This window comes from Sorex araneus, chromosome 1 (genome assembly GCF_027595985.1).
Source record: "Sorex araneus isolate mSorAra2 chromosome 1, mSorAra2.pri, whole genome shotgun sequence".
NCBI lineage: Eukaryota > Metazoa > Chordata > Mammalia > Eulipotyphla > Soricidae > Sorex > Sorex araneus.
Window position 1 is genome coordinate 72,008,452 of NC_073302.1, and position 14,608 is coordinate 72,023,059.

The 14,608-nt window shown below is 44.5% G+C and overlaps 1 protein-coding gene across 3 annotated transcripts in view; it reads right to left on the reverse strand.

The window, feature by feature from the left end:
* The window catches only part of KANK1 (KN motif and ankyrin repeat domains 1), a 229,613-nt gene that overhangs the window by 143,352 nt on the left and 71,653 nt on the right, over positions 1 to 14,608 (reverse strand). For all 3 annotated transcript variants that reach the window (XM_055118415.1, XM_055118412.1, XM_055118410.1), the window contains exon 3: positions 7,773 to 7,898. The gene's annotated coding sequence lies outside the window, so the exon portion shown is untranslated. The remainder of the gene's footprint in view (positions 1 to 7,772; positions 7,899 to 14,608) is intronic.

Below are 14,608 nucleotides of genomic sequence, written 5' to 3' on the forward strand. Positions count from 1 at the left end.
TTTCCATCATTCCATCATAAGTTCTTGAAATAAGAACTCTCTGTTAGGGAGGATTTAGAGACTTACAAAGTCAGAAAGAAATCATAAGTCCTATATTTTTAATCATCCATCCTCCTAGGGTATGATTTACCCCATAATGCCCACAAGAAAATGAAGAAAGTTTTGAAGAACGAGTTATTCTCAATGTAAATCTCCAGCCAGCCTCTGTCAATCATGTTAGCCTTTCCCCCTGGTTAGCCTTTCCCCACCTCTGGTTTGAAAACTACACTACTATTTAATTGCTTTGTGACTTCACATTTTATTCAGAGGCAGGAAAAAAAACATAAAGAGCTAAAACAAGGAGATAAGCCCATTGTCATAAATTGTCCCCTTAAGCAATGAAACTTGCCTCTCTAGTGTATGAAGGCGAGCACTGTAAAAATCTCAGTCAGGAGCAATTCTGCATAAGCCCAGAGACCCCCATCACTTACAGAAACCCTCTGGGTTCTCTGGACTGCAGGGCTATAGATCAGAACCCAGGGCAGTCGGCTGTGCGCTTCCTTCCTAATGCCAGTGTGAAGGGCATGGCCCAGTGAGTCACCGCACTCCACCCCACTCCACCCCAAATTTATCTTCAATTTTCATGAGAGAAAACAAAAAGTAGAAAGGAATGACTAGAGACAAAGTTATGAAAAAGATTCTACCCTGATAGCACCCCACCTGCCCTTCTGTTTCCCCAGAAATCAAAGACTGGTTATAATCTAGTAAAAACACATTTATTAAATGTTCATCCCTGGGGCTGGAGTGAAAGTACAATGTGTAGGGTACTTGCCTTGCACACAGTCAGCCCCTGATTTGATCCCCGGCATTCTATTATGGTCCCCTAAGCACCGCCAGAAGTGCTTCCTGAGCACAGAGCGAGGACTACTCCCTGCGCATCATAGGTATGACCCCCAAAACAAAAAAATCAAAATGCAAATGCTCATCCTCAAGAACTTGGAAGAATTTTTCTCTTCTCCCACTCCATTGGCTTCCTTCCTAACACTCCGCTTCCTCCTCTGTAGTGAGACAGAAGTCACTGTTGGGGTCTATAGAGTCCCCGATGTTCCAAGTTCTGGAAAATTACGTCTGGTGGTTTGCACAAACTATGGATGGCCCAGTGTTGAACGTGTAGCAATGTCATTGCCATTCCACTGTTCATCGATTTGCTCGAGTGGGCACCAGTAATGTCTCCACTGTGAGACTTGTTGTTACTGTATTTGGCATATCGAATACGCCACGGGTAGTTTGCCATGATGTTTTTGCTACTCCTAGAAGCAAGGCCATGGTGGGTGATTCCAGAAACATCCCCCCTGGTAAAGGGCCAACACACTCACTGGGAACATAACTCACATCACTGAACATTTTTGGTCTTTTATTTTCTGCATCAAGGATTCTCCCAGAGGAGAAAAATACACGAAAGAATTAAAACAACCTCAGAGTCCCTTAGCCTGTGATTTGGGTTGGAGTGTTTTCTAAGAAAATTACAAAAGTCACATTTGACTACTGCTTTATGAAAAAGGTTTTCACTCATCATTGCTCTAAGTTTCATATCTGAAATGTTAGGAAAAATCAAAAACAAAACTACAGTAAGGAAATCTGTGCATTTCCAGGCAATCTTGCGCTTTGAGACGATACTATTTAGTTATTCATTTGTTCATTCTACAATTACTCTGCTTAGCAATGGAGAGCTTGTTGGGGATGATAGACTCAGCACCTGGTTCTTAGGGAATCCTAGGCCCTGGGGGGTAGGAAAACTGAACTAAATTATCACATGTCAGTTAAATTATCACAGCCACAGGGAAAAAATAAGGATTAGGAGAGAGAGCAAGTAAGAGGGAATGAGCTGGGCCACAGGCTTGTCTGAGGTGAAATTGAAGGGGAAGCCTGAAAGATGACAATGGAAATGGTGACCTGATTTGTACTTCTGGGTACCGGGCACTTCTCTTAGCGCATTATAAAAATTAATCCATGTCACCCTCCCAACAACCCCAAAGCACGTAATACCAGGATGATGATTTCAATGTTACTGGTGAGAAAGGCGGAGTCACTTGCCTAGGGACACAAGACAGGAAAGGGGAAGTTCTCTTCCAGAGCTCCCACTACAAAAGTCTCTGAATAAGGCATCAGTCACAAGTGTGTGTGTGTCTCTGTGTGTGTGTGTGTGTTTTGTGTGCGCACGCGTATTGCATGCACATGCACCTGCATATGTTCCAGGCAAAGGAACAGTACCTGCAGATTCCTGGGGGCAGGAAAGAGTTTGGCATATCCCTGGAATTGGAAGGCAGCCAGCTGGTTTGGAACACAGTGTGCGAGACCAAGTGTGAGAGATGAGGGTGGAGTGCAGGCCAAGCTAGATCATGCTGGGCCTTGCAGGCGAGGGAGAGAAGAATGCCATGCTAGGCTGGAGCAGGGGTGTGCCAAGAGGGTTACCTGACAAAGCGCACACAGTTCTGTGGACAGCAGACTGCAGAAACACAATGCTGATTCTTGCAGCCCAGTCTAACTGGAAACCAAGTGAAAAAGACTCACTGCCCCCACCCAAATGAAATAGCTGTTTACTGTTTAAAACACTCTAAGTAGTGAATGGCAACGGGTATAAAATTTTATTTTTTTCATAAAAGATATTTTATGGGGCTGGAGCAATAGCACAGCAGGTAGGGTGTTTGCCTTGCATGTGGCCGACACAGATTCGATTCCCAGCATCCCATATGGTTCCCCAAGTACTGCCAGGGTAATTCCTGAGTGTATGAACCAGGAATAACCCCTGTGCATCACCGGGTGTTATTCCAAAAAGTAAAAAAAAAAAAAAGGAAGTATTTTATAACAAAAACACCTAGAAATCAATAACATCAAAAACATCAAAAACATCTCTTCTTCAGGGCAATGGACAAAGGGCAGGAACAGAATTCACAAAAGAAGAAATAAAAATGACTCATAAGCACATGCTCAATATTCATTCCCCCCCAGCTCCCCCCCAAAATAAAAAAACCTCTAAAATTCTGGGGCTTTTTTTCCCCCCAATTCTATCATTGGATGTTCAGAAGAGGAAATGAGATTCCCATCCCATATCTCATCATGAAATTGTGAACTGGCTCAGTCTTCCAAGCAATTTAATTTTATTTTTGAACTTGGAGCAGTCGCTAGGGTTGATGGTGGGCAGACAGACTCAGCATTGCTCAGGCATCACCAGCTGGGGAGTGCTTGGCAGTCTCTCCCGACAGTGTCCAAGGGTCCAGCCAAACCAGGGACAGAGCCTGGGGCTCCTGCATGGATGGCCTCAAGCCCAATGTCCTCATTCCCTATCTCCAGTTCTCATCTCCGTTGCTTCTTCCGGATCATACACGCTTTGTTCTTTCCTTCCCCCGTGTGCTTCTAGACCTAGGCATGCAGAACTGCACCTCTGGAGCATTTGTAACTACTATGTCACAAAGTATCAAGGACCAAGATTTGCAGCCAGGAAACACCCCAACTCTGCCTCTGACCGATCCCCACCCTTCAGCAAACAAGTCACTTGCTTCCTGTCAATCCATGGGCTGCCCGGCCTGTAAAATGAGGCTAATGATACCTTCCGCCTCCCTCAGTGATGCTGTGAGGACAAAGCGGGATAATGCGTGTGAAAGTGCTCTGTGAACATTCCAGTTATTCCTGTTATTACTCTCTCCTCATTATTCCTGACCTCGGGTCAACTGAGGCAGGGATGGCTCGCTGTGACCTCTGGGTGGGTGCAGTGTTGACACTAACAATACTGAAATGTCAGCGTCTCCATTTCTACCAAGCATCACTAGTACGATAATAATCGTATTCCACTCAAAACAAATATAAGCTTTATTTTTTAAGATTCCATGAGCATCTGTCTCTGAAAGACAATAGCAATAGTCAACAACTTTTGAGTCTGTACCAAGAGCCGGGCCCTGCTCTGAAGTCCTTCCTATTAAAGATCACCTAGTAGTCCCCAACGAGAGGTTCTGTCATCACTTCTATTTTACTAAAGGGAAAACTAAGTTGGGCTATGACTGTACCCGAACATCTAGCTCCCGAGCCCATGCTCTCACCCTCTGTCCTTTAGAGGCAAGCTGGGGTATAGGATGGAGAGAGATTCTGGCCAGGAGGCACAGCTCTCCGTGATAATAGGGATCACACATGCTGGCAGGAATGTGGAGAAAAAGGAACCCTTGTTTGCTGTTGGTGGGAATATAAATTGAACCCATTTATTTGAAAAACAGTCTAGAGACTTTTCAAAAAATTTAAAAAATGGCGCAACCAAGGAGGTAGCCCAATGGTTTGAACCCTAGCATCACAGGACATAGCCCAAGAGGCCTCTGAGCATCACTGTTGACCCCAGTGGTCCCTGGCCCCACAGAGTCCAATCAGCACTGCATCCCGGGCCTGAGCACCAAATCACCCAGTCCAACTGGCTGTGTAGTACCAGGAGTGGCTCTGGGGCCCCTGAGCACTACTTGGGAGATTTCCCCAACACCCCCACTCAAAAAAACAGAACTAGCATATAACCCAGCAATTCCACCGCTAGGAATTTTTGTATATCCAAAGAACGCAAAAACATAAAATTGAAAAGAAATATGCAACTCTTATGTTGCAGCACTATTTACAATAGCCAAGACTTGGAAACAGTCCAAATGCCCATGGACACGGGTGTGAAAGGAAGTGATGCCATACTCGCATAACGGACTCAACTCGGCCTAGCAAAGATTAAACCTTATATGACACGTTGTCTTATATTACAATATGGATGCAACTGGAAGGGATCCTGCAAAGCAAAGTAAGTTACACGAGAAATACAAAAATACCAAGGGATCTCACTCCTAGATGGCACTTAAGGAAACTAAACAATGGTCGGTGAAATAAAATTTTAGATGTTGACCAGAGAATTGAGGTCAGCCCTCAGAATTAAGGGGAGTGGGCAGCAGGCTGAAAGTGTTCCACATGCTGTGTTGGAGGGATACTGGCTTCAGTGATGGAGGTGATCTGACAACATTTTACCCTAATAAATCACACGCTTAGAAGCCAATGTGACCTCAGAAAAAATAAATTTAAAATCATTAAATGATGCTGTAGAAAATAGGAATGTGCATTTTGTGAGAGAAAAGACAACAAAATCACTGGCTGAGGTTTTTCGTAGTAGATTGGCTCCAGTTCTCAACCGGTTCCCTAGCTGTGGTAGCCCAAGCTTTGCCATTTTTATCCTTGGCTCTTAAACAGTGTGCCACATAACGGAACACGGGGGTCACAAGAAGTTTTATTTTAGAATGACTGTACAACTTAGCACCAGTAAATGTTTGGTTCGTATACCTATTTTATACATCTGGGATGCACACAAGTACCTCAGGTGAAAAGGAGTTTTGGGAGGAAGAAGTTTAAACCCTGCTTCAATCCTCTGAGTACAAAAAGGAATTTAAAAAAAAGTATGATTCCCAATGGTTTATGAAAATTAATGGATTAATGTATATCAAGAGCATAGTACAGAATCTGGTGTGGAGCAAGCGTGTGATGTTATTTATTCACAAAAATACAGGGAGGTAACTTATGAAAAGTATCTCATTGTAACATTGTAAATAGTTGCAATAAAGTATTTAAAATACTGCAGTAAAATTTAACACATTAATCTCTGAGTATAATAATAGATTTTTTGTTTTGGGGACATACCCAGTGGTGCTCAGGACTTACTCCTGGTTCTGTGCTCAGAGGTCACAGGGTGCCAAGAATCAAACCAAGGTCAGCTGTATGCAGGGCAAGCTCTATACTATACAGTACTATATCTTTTTCCTAACATTTAAAAAAAATTCCTTGCATGTAGCTGTCCAGTTCTGCCAGCACAATTTGTTAAAGAGGCTATCCTTGCTCCACTTCACATGTAAAAAAGTGGGCTCATACCTCTACCTAATACCATGTACAAAAGACAGATCAAAATGGATTAAAGACCTCAACATCAGACCAGAATCCAAAAGGTACATTGAAGAAAAGGTAGTAAAAACTCTCCACGACATTGAAGCTAAGGGTATCTTCAAAGATGACACACCACTGACCAAGCAAGTGAAAACAGAGATAAACAAATGGGACTATCTTAAACCAAGTAGCGTCTGTACCTCAAAAGAAACAGGTCTACAAAGACAGTCTACAGAATGGGAAAGGATATTCACCCAATACCCATCTGATAATGGGTTAATATCAAGGATATACAAGAAAACATCCAATCCATCAAAAAATAGGGAGGTGAAATGAGAAGAAACTTTCACAAAGAAATCTGAATGGCAGAATGGCACATGAAAATATGCTCTTCATCACTAATCATCAAGGACATACAGATCAAAACAACAATGAGATATCATCTCATACCACAGAGACTGGCCCACATACCAAAGAACAAAAGCAACCAGTGTTGGCACAGATGTGGGGAGAAAGAGACTCTCCTTCACTGCTGGTGGGAATGCCAACTAGCTCAGACTTTTTGGAAAACAGTATGGATGTTTCTCAAAAAATTAGAAATTGAGCTCCCATTTGACCCAGCAATACCACTTCTGGGAATATATCCCGGAAATCAAAAAAGTGTAGTAGAAATGACATCTGCATTTGTGTGTTTCTTGCAGCACTTGTATGTTTACAATAGCCAAAACCTGGAAAAAACTCGAGTGCCCAAGAACAGATGACTGGTTAAAGAAACTCTGGTACATCTGCACAATGGAATACTATGCAGCTGTTAGAAAAGATGAAGGCATGAAATTTACATATAAGTGGATCGACATGGAGAATATCATACTAAGTGAAATGAGTCAGAAAGAGAGAGGCAGACATAGAAAAACTGTACTCATTTGTGGAATATAAAGTAATATAATGGGAGACTAACACCCAAGGTTAGTAGAGAAAAGAACCAGGAAGACTGCCCCACGGTTTGGAAGCTGGCCTCACATGCTGGAGGAAAAGGCAGCTCAGGTAGAGAAGATAGAGAAGGGACCACCAAGTAAAGGGTTCTTGGAGGGCTCGCTCAGGATGGAAGCTGCATGCTAAAAGTAAACTATAGACCAAACATGATGGCCACTTAATACCCGTATCACACATCATAACACCCAAAAGGAGAGAGAGAGTAAAAGGGAATGTGCCTGCCACAGAGGTGGTGGTGGTGGGGGGGGAATGGGATCGGGTGGGGGTGGGGGTGGATACTGGGAACTTTGGTGGTAGAGAATGGGCACTGGTGGAGGGATGGGTACTCGATCATTGTGCAACGGAAACTTAATCATGAAAGTTTGTAAGTCTGTAACTGTATCTCATGGTGATTCATCAAAAAATAAAAATAAAAAAAAAATAAAAATAAATTCTTGCTATTTTCCACAGTTTCTTTACTTGAATATAGCAAGCAATACTAAAGTATCTCCACTTTTTTAAGATAGGCTTACTAATATTTCTTTCAATCTATGAAATTTCTCCAGTATAATCCTGTCTATGCATACTGCATTTATGAAATAGGGTTTTCAGCTTTTACTGATTTAACTGGAGAGTAATACATTTTCACCTTTATTCTTCAGTGTCAAACAGCATGCTTGTATTTCATCCTTTAAAAGACTTCTCTGCAGTCTTATACATTTGCAGAGTAAGAGCACTCTGAAGGGATTACTGGAGCATAAAATTCAGATGAGGAGAATGGATTAATGTCCTCTAAAAAGCTAAGTGAAAGGAGACAAACATGACAACTTCATGAGAGTTATACAGAAGGGCGGGGGGAAAAAAAGAGTATACCTTACCTCAATGACGTAAGGCCCCAAATGACCACAACAAATATCTCAGCAGCACGGACAACTTCCTAATGTGGTGGAAAGACGGAAGCAATTCAATAGGTCAGCGGCCCATCCAGTATGATGACAAGCATTCTGAAAGGGAAAAAGGAGCCTTGTTGAGGTCGGGGTGATGGAGCAAGGCTGCTTTCTAAATGTGAGAGCACCAGGGGAGGGAAATCACTCATGGAGAAGTTGTGCCATTCAGATACCAGCATACAGTAAAGTCCTTTCCCTACTGGAAAAAAAAGGGGGGTAGGGAGGATCTTTTAAGATATCATGAAAACAGTCTGCTTAGCAGCATGGCCTTGGAGTCACTCACTATCACTTCTAAGAAAAGAACTAGCGCCTCACAGCCTTTCACTCCCTTATCAATGTCTTCCTGTATCAGCCAAGACATGCAGTCAGCTCACAAAAACCATCCATTTGATGTAGTTATGGTGGTGGTGGTGGTGCCTGGGTGAACTCACCCTCCCAAATGTGCTCCATGGTCTGAGTCCCCGTCAACTTATGTTTTGAATATATATTAGCTGAGTAAGAAACTGGTTGACTTTTCCCCTAAGAATAGTGGCTCTAGAGATTTTCCCTGTGAATGGAAGCACCTGGAATTAAAAGCTCAGGACTGCTTTGTTGGCAATTCTCTTCATCATTTGCATTCCCAAGATGAGCCCATCACCACCTGCAGTGAATGCTCTCTAGCTCTGTCTATTCGTCCTCTGCTGCACTACCTCCAGATTCTCTGGCCCCTCTCTGCTGAGCACTCTCCACACCCTCCCTGCCCCAGAACAATTGCTTTCAGACTCTCCCACTCCCCTAAATCTTGGATCTTGCCTTTTCCTGACTGCTAGCTAAGTCAAGGACTGATTATCAGTTTCTCCTTTCTTGTTGTGCTTGGAAGTTCGACAGATGAGCTGGAGCTTGAATCCTGGCTCAGGCACTCTGCAAAATCTTGACAAGTTATATTTCACTGACATTCAACTGTTTGAGATAAAAAGGGAATCATATCATCTACCCCTAAGTTTGCTGTCAGAACAGAACGCTGACATCCTGCATCTGAAATACAGGTGGTACTCAACAGAAACACAGTTACTCCTGCCACCATCTTACTGGATGCTTCCACTTTCAAATTCTCCATTTTTCTAGTTTCCAAATCTAGCATTCTCTGACATCCATAGTCATGCTCATAATAACTGCTCACTTCCAGCAAACAAAAACTGAGTTCCAGCTTGTTCCATAATCTAGCTCGACTTTCTCTTACTGTCCTCTAATTTCCAACCAACTCTGTTTATTCTACTCAGGTCTTATGTTCTAGTTTTATTGATCTCTAACAGGAGACATTCCCACACTACCCTACAGCTTCGCTAGGGCCAGCAGGGTCACAGAGACTGGCATGAGAAAGACATGCAGTAGTTGGAAACAAAATCGGGTCCCCGGGCACACATAGAAATCACATCTTCAACCCTGTGACCTACCTCCTTGATCCCTTATTTTAATCTTATTGTTGTGAGGGGAATACCCAGCGTTATTGGGGACCTGGGACCACTCCCAGGGGCACCCAGTGCCTGGGGGACACAGGCAGTGTCCCAGTACCCAGTACCCAGAGGTGGGGGACTCGTGGTAGATCAAACCTGGAACTCTGCATAGACAAGGCTTGTGCTTGACCACTTGAGTCGCACCCCCAGCCCCCAAATCTTGCATTCTGAAATGCACATACGCTTCCTCCCTGCTTCTGAGAGTATCGGTTCCCATAGCAGATATGCTGTTCTTATCTCTGGTGTCAAGGCCCAGTTTGAGTCCACAGCCGTGGGAATGTTCACTGCCAAGCCATTTCACCCTCGTACAACATCATTACAGCACTGGCCCTTGCTTGGGATTTATTTGCGGGGCTCAGCTGGGAGGGACTGTTCTAATAATTTTAAAGCTATGCAGTTAGTTTTTTCACTGCACCAGGGATGACATGAGAAGTTGTTTGTTTTTTTTTATAAACTTAGTATGTTTTGGATCGCCGATGCAAAGGCTTTTGGAAAATTATAAGTTTTTATGCTTTGAGGTAAGATTCTTTTGTTAATTCCCTCATTTGCATGTGGGTGTGTGTGTGTAGAAAGGCTCATGCAAGAGGCATATTCCTTCATCAATGAGTAGACTACTTCTAAATCACCAAGGTTTCTTCTCATGGAGCCAGGAAACAAACTCTAAGTGTGTTCAAAATTCTAAGTGGGTGTCAATGTCAATATGTTTGTTTTTAAACAAACCCAAATTCTTAGCAGCAACAGAGCCACTGAGATGACTCTCAGTGAAGAAAGATGATTGGCTGCTAAGATACAAGATGATGATTAGAGCCCAGAACAGGGCCAGGTGGTTTAAAGCACTTCCCCCACAAAGACAAGGTCATGAGTTCAAATTCAGGTACTGTTGCAGGTGCTGAGAGATCTGACAGCTCTGCTGGTAGGGCTCCCACATCAAGAAGAGGCCAGAAGGGCTGGAGCGAGATAATACAGCAGGTAGGCCACTTGCCTTGCACACAGCTGGCCTGAGTTCCATCCCTAGCACCTCATATGGTCCCCCAAGCCCTGCCAAGAGTGATCCCTGAGCACATAGTTAGGAAGACTGGAGTACTGCTGGGTGTGGTCCAAAAAGCAAAAAAAAGAAAAAAGGAAAGGAACAGAAAAAGGCTCCGTGGATAAGGTTCCTGAGCAAATAAGCTTAACCACCAGTTTCCTTGCATATGTTGATGTGATCTTGACCACTTGGGGTCTCAGGTCCATAGCAAGGAAAGACAAATAGAGGGCTAGGACCAGAGAGCGCTTAGTGGTCTGGACTGCTTGCTCTGCACACAGGGGCTCCGCCTAGATCCCCGACACCAGGCGGTTCCCTGAGTACTTCCAGGAGCAAATAATAACAACAATAATAAGAGCAATAATACTGACGTCCAGGGAATTCAGTGGTAGAACATATGCTTCACATCTGAGGCCCTGGTTTTCTTTGGTCCCTAGTAGCAAACAACAACAAACCAGGATGATGGTTCAAGTCAAGACGAAATGAAGGTTCTAAAGGGAATGAATAGAAGATCCAATTAGGGTCAAGGAAGAGAGGTGAAGAACCAAGGGAGAAACACTTGATGGGTAGTGAGAGGTAGGAGAGTGGGGAGATACGGCAGCCCAGGGAAGATGTATGCTGTCCAGGGCTGTGGAGGACAATAATACTCCATCCCTGCATGTGCAATTGCTCAGGAGGCCTCTTGCGAGGAACGGCACAGGATGCAGGATGCAGGGGGCCGAGGAGTCACTGGAAGGAGCAAAGAGACAAGCAAGACTTTTTGGGCAAGAGCAGCGGTTGTCAAAGTTAAACATTTCTATTTCCTTGCTTTCCACCCAGGAACCTTATCTATCCTGGAAGGGGGCGCTGCTCAGCGTCGTCACCGACACCCCGCCAAGCACTGCCTGCCTTGCAGTCCACTAAGAACCCATCGCTCTCACTCGCTCCGGGACTCCTGGCCTCTCCCTGGAAGGTCTACTGCTAAGACCTCTCTCTGCCAACACCACCGTGAATGCTGGTTTCGGTCCCAAATCTAAACATCTAAATTATATGTCCCTGTTTCAGCCAATAACAGAGGCAAAGAAAACAAGACACTACACTATGTCCTGTCAGCAGAACAAAAAGGCTGAGACACAGGGCAGACGCCATACCAGCACCTCTGGGTAACCTAGGTCATTTACGCTGAACTGTCAAATGGGTCACTTTGAGTATCCTTTCTTCTATTCGAGGAATCCTTGCTCTTGATTTTAAGTTTCAAAAAATCAAGTAAGAGCAAATAAAGGCATTAAAATGGGTCTGAAGGAATAGTGTGGGGGTTCAAAGTGCCTGCATGGCAAGCCGGAGATCATGAGTACAAATCCCTGAGGCCCCATATGTGCTACGCATGATCCCAGCAGCCCTGCTGCCTAAGATCCCCAGCGCTACAAGCAGTCTATGACCACCAGCACCAGGTATGGGAAAGTACCCCCAAAGGGGTGTGACCCCTGGCAAGCATCACAGTGGGGAAGATATGTGTGTGCGTGTTTGTGTGTATGTGCACAAAACATGGCCCGGAAGTGAGACCCCTAGGGAGGACAGGGGAGTGTGGCAGCAGCACCCAGTCAGCACAGCCATAACACTGTGTCCCTACTGACACTGACCCTGGTTAGTATTCATGTAAATATCGAGAATAGGAGTGCAAACCACCATGACAACTGAGTGAGCACCAGACAGTGACCCCAGTTAGCACCACAGCACCACAGCTTTAAAAAAAATGCAATGGGGGAAAAAGAGAGTGAGAGAGAGAGAAAGAGAGAGAAGGAGAGAGAGAGAGAGAGAGAGAGAGAGAGAGAGAGAGAGAGAGAGAGAGAGAGAGAGAGAGAGAGAACAGTAGGTAGCATGCTGGCCAGTTTGATCCCCAACAAGACATGGTCCCTCCAACCACCACCAGGAGTGATTCCTCGTTGCAGAGCCAGGGGTAAGATCGAATAATGCCAAGTATAGCACAAAAACAAACAATAACAACAGCAACCACAAAACCAAAAATGTGAACACTACAACCAGGCATACCTGGCATCAGAGAATAAAAAATAAATTGCGAAAGATAAAAATGTAACAAGCACAGCTGGTGTTATGCTGAATCCCCTTTCATTGTGCACATGACACATTCATAAACATAAGACACAAATGGAAATACTTAATTGGCAGGTGTTCTTTCTAATCTACTTTCCAATTCATTCTGATGGAAAGACTCTATAATTTAATAATCTCCAGTACCTTTATTAATTTTTCTATTGCAGTGCCAGAGACCAGACCCACAGCCTCACAATGTGCAAGACTATTGCTTGCCCATTTGGGTTTGACAGCAGGCAGCCCATACAGTCCCCCAGCACCTCCAGAGTGATCCTTGAGCACAGGGCAAAGAGCAAGCCTTGAGCAGAGTTGGGTGTGGTTCAAAAACCATAATAAAATAAAATATATTCATTTGTAGTAATATATCTCTGAAGTAAATGTTTTTGGTATTTCTTATACAAGTTCTTTATTCTTTTATAGATTGCTTATCTTATGGATGGAACATCTATTCATCAACCAAGGATATTACTGCACTCTTGGCACAATGGAGAGGTGGCAGCTGAATTGGGAATCTCAGCAATCATGAATGAAACCAAGTTTATCAGTAGGAGTGAGAAAGGATCTTCATATAAGATCCTTTATATATCTTGCTTCATATGTGTTGCTGACAATTTCCCCAATTTAGAAATATTATTTCTTTATCTAAGGGTTGGGGTCCTCTAAGTGGAGCTCGGGAGGCCCATGAACCTTTCCTGGCAATTCTTGGCCAACCAGGCCAACATTCAGGGTAGGGACTGAGGACTCAGTGCTGGTCAGCTCTGCATGCCAGGGACCACCAGGATCATCTCAGCCGTGATCGGGGCTACACCCAGCATTATCTGAGGGACCATGTGGTGCCAGGGCTTGACCCAGAGCCAAGCACATGCCTTATGTGTGCCTTAACCCCTGTGTAACCTCTCCAGCTCCTCCCCAATTTTTAGTACTTTTTTCTAAAATAGAAACAACACTATGCGACACTCCCCAGTTCAAAGTCTAAAGGAAATACAGGAAAAGTCGTAGGTGGAAGCATTATTGCTTCCACTGAAGCAAAAAACTGAAAAGAACGAGCAGATGGAAAATTGCTGGTATTTACTAAGTCCAAACTAAGGTGCCTCATTCTATCCTTACAACAAACCGCTTAGCAGGTGTCGTCATTTGTTGTCCTGTGTACAGTGAAATAAGCATGTACAGACAACGTTGGAGTCTGATTTTTATTCACAGGTAACTGTACTGATCATCTTTGAAAAATAGTTGGTAGCAATATGATTTTCCACTTTGTTCTTCATTATGTGTCTTTCTTAAGAGTAATCCCAGGGCCTGGCCAAAGGGCTGGGGGGCATGTGCCCCCACCCCACCCCACGTTGCAGCACTGCCGGGGTGAGATTGGGGGCTCCTAGCAACACCAGCCTTGAGCAGCACTGCACTGACCCAGCACCGAACCCCGTCTCACCTGGGTGGAGCACCACTGGGGCGAGTTCCCCACCCTTCAAAATCTCGTTCCTGGGAAGTCTCCAATTTCTCCGCCAACAGTAAACAAGACAGCCATCAGGCGGGGCGTCCGTTCATTTAAGTCAGTAAACAACTCTCCTCCTGACTTCACTATCAAGTGCAGTTTCAGTAGAAAGATAAACGTTCTTCCTGGGAACTGGAGGTCACTTGATTCGTCCTGACAATGTCCCTTGACTTTCTAGCATTCCAAATATCCTTAATGGTGCTTCAGCTGCTTATGTGTCCGTGACGTCAGGGCAACTGCGCACACCTGGACCTGTGCTTTTGTCGGTGGCGGAGCTGCCCTGCGCTGTATAAATATTTTATGGACAGCCTGGGCTGAAATTCTAGATGACCAGACACTCACAGCTCCTCCTTCGTGCTATGCTGACTGCTGGGGCCCGTGGCTATAAACACCATCGGCAAGTCTTGTGTGTGCCTTCACTTCAAGATACCCCTTCAGGGTGTCTTTCCTCAGCCCTCAAAAGGGCATTTTATTTTCATGCACTACTTGGGGTGCCAGCAAGGCAGCATCTAAACTCTGATAACAATTAGCCTAGTGAAGGAGCACCCAGGGGCGAAAGCAGAGGGTGCAGGAGCCAGCCAGGGGAGGTTCTCGGCAGGATGGATAGCAGAACCAAGGGATCAGTGGCCAGAAAAGGGAAAGGCAAACCTCCCCGTGTGCTTCTCTG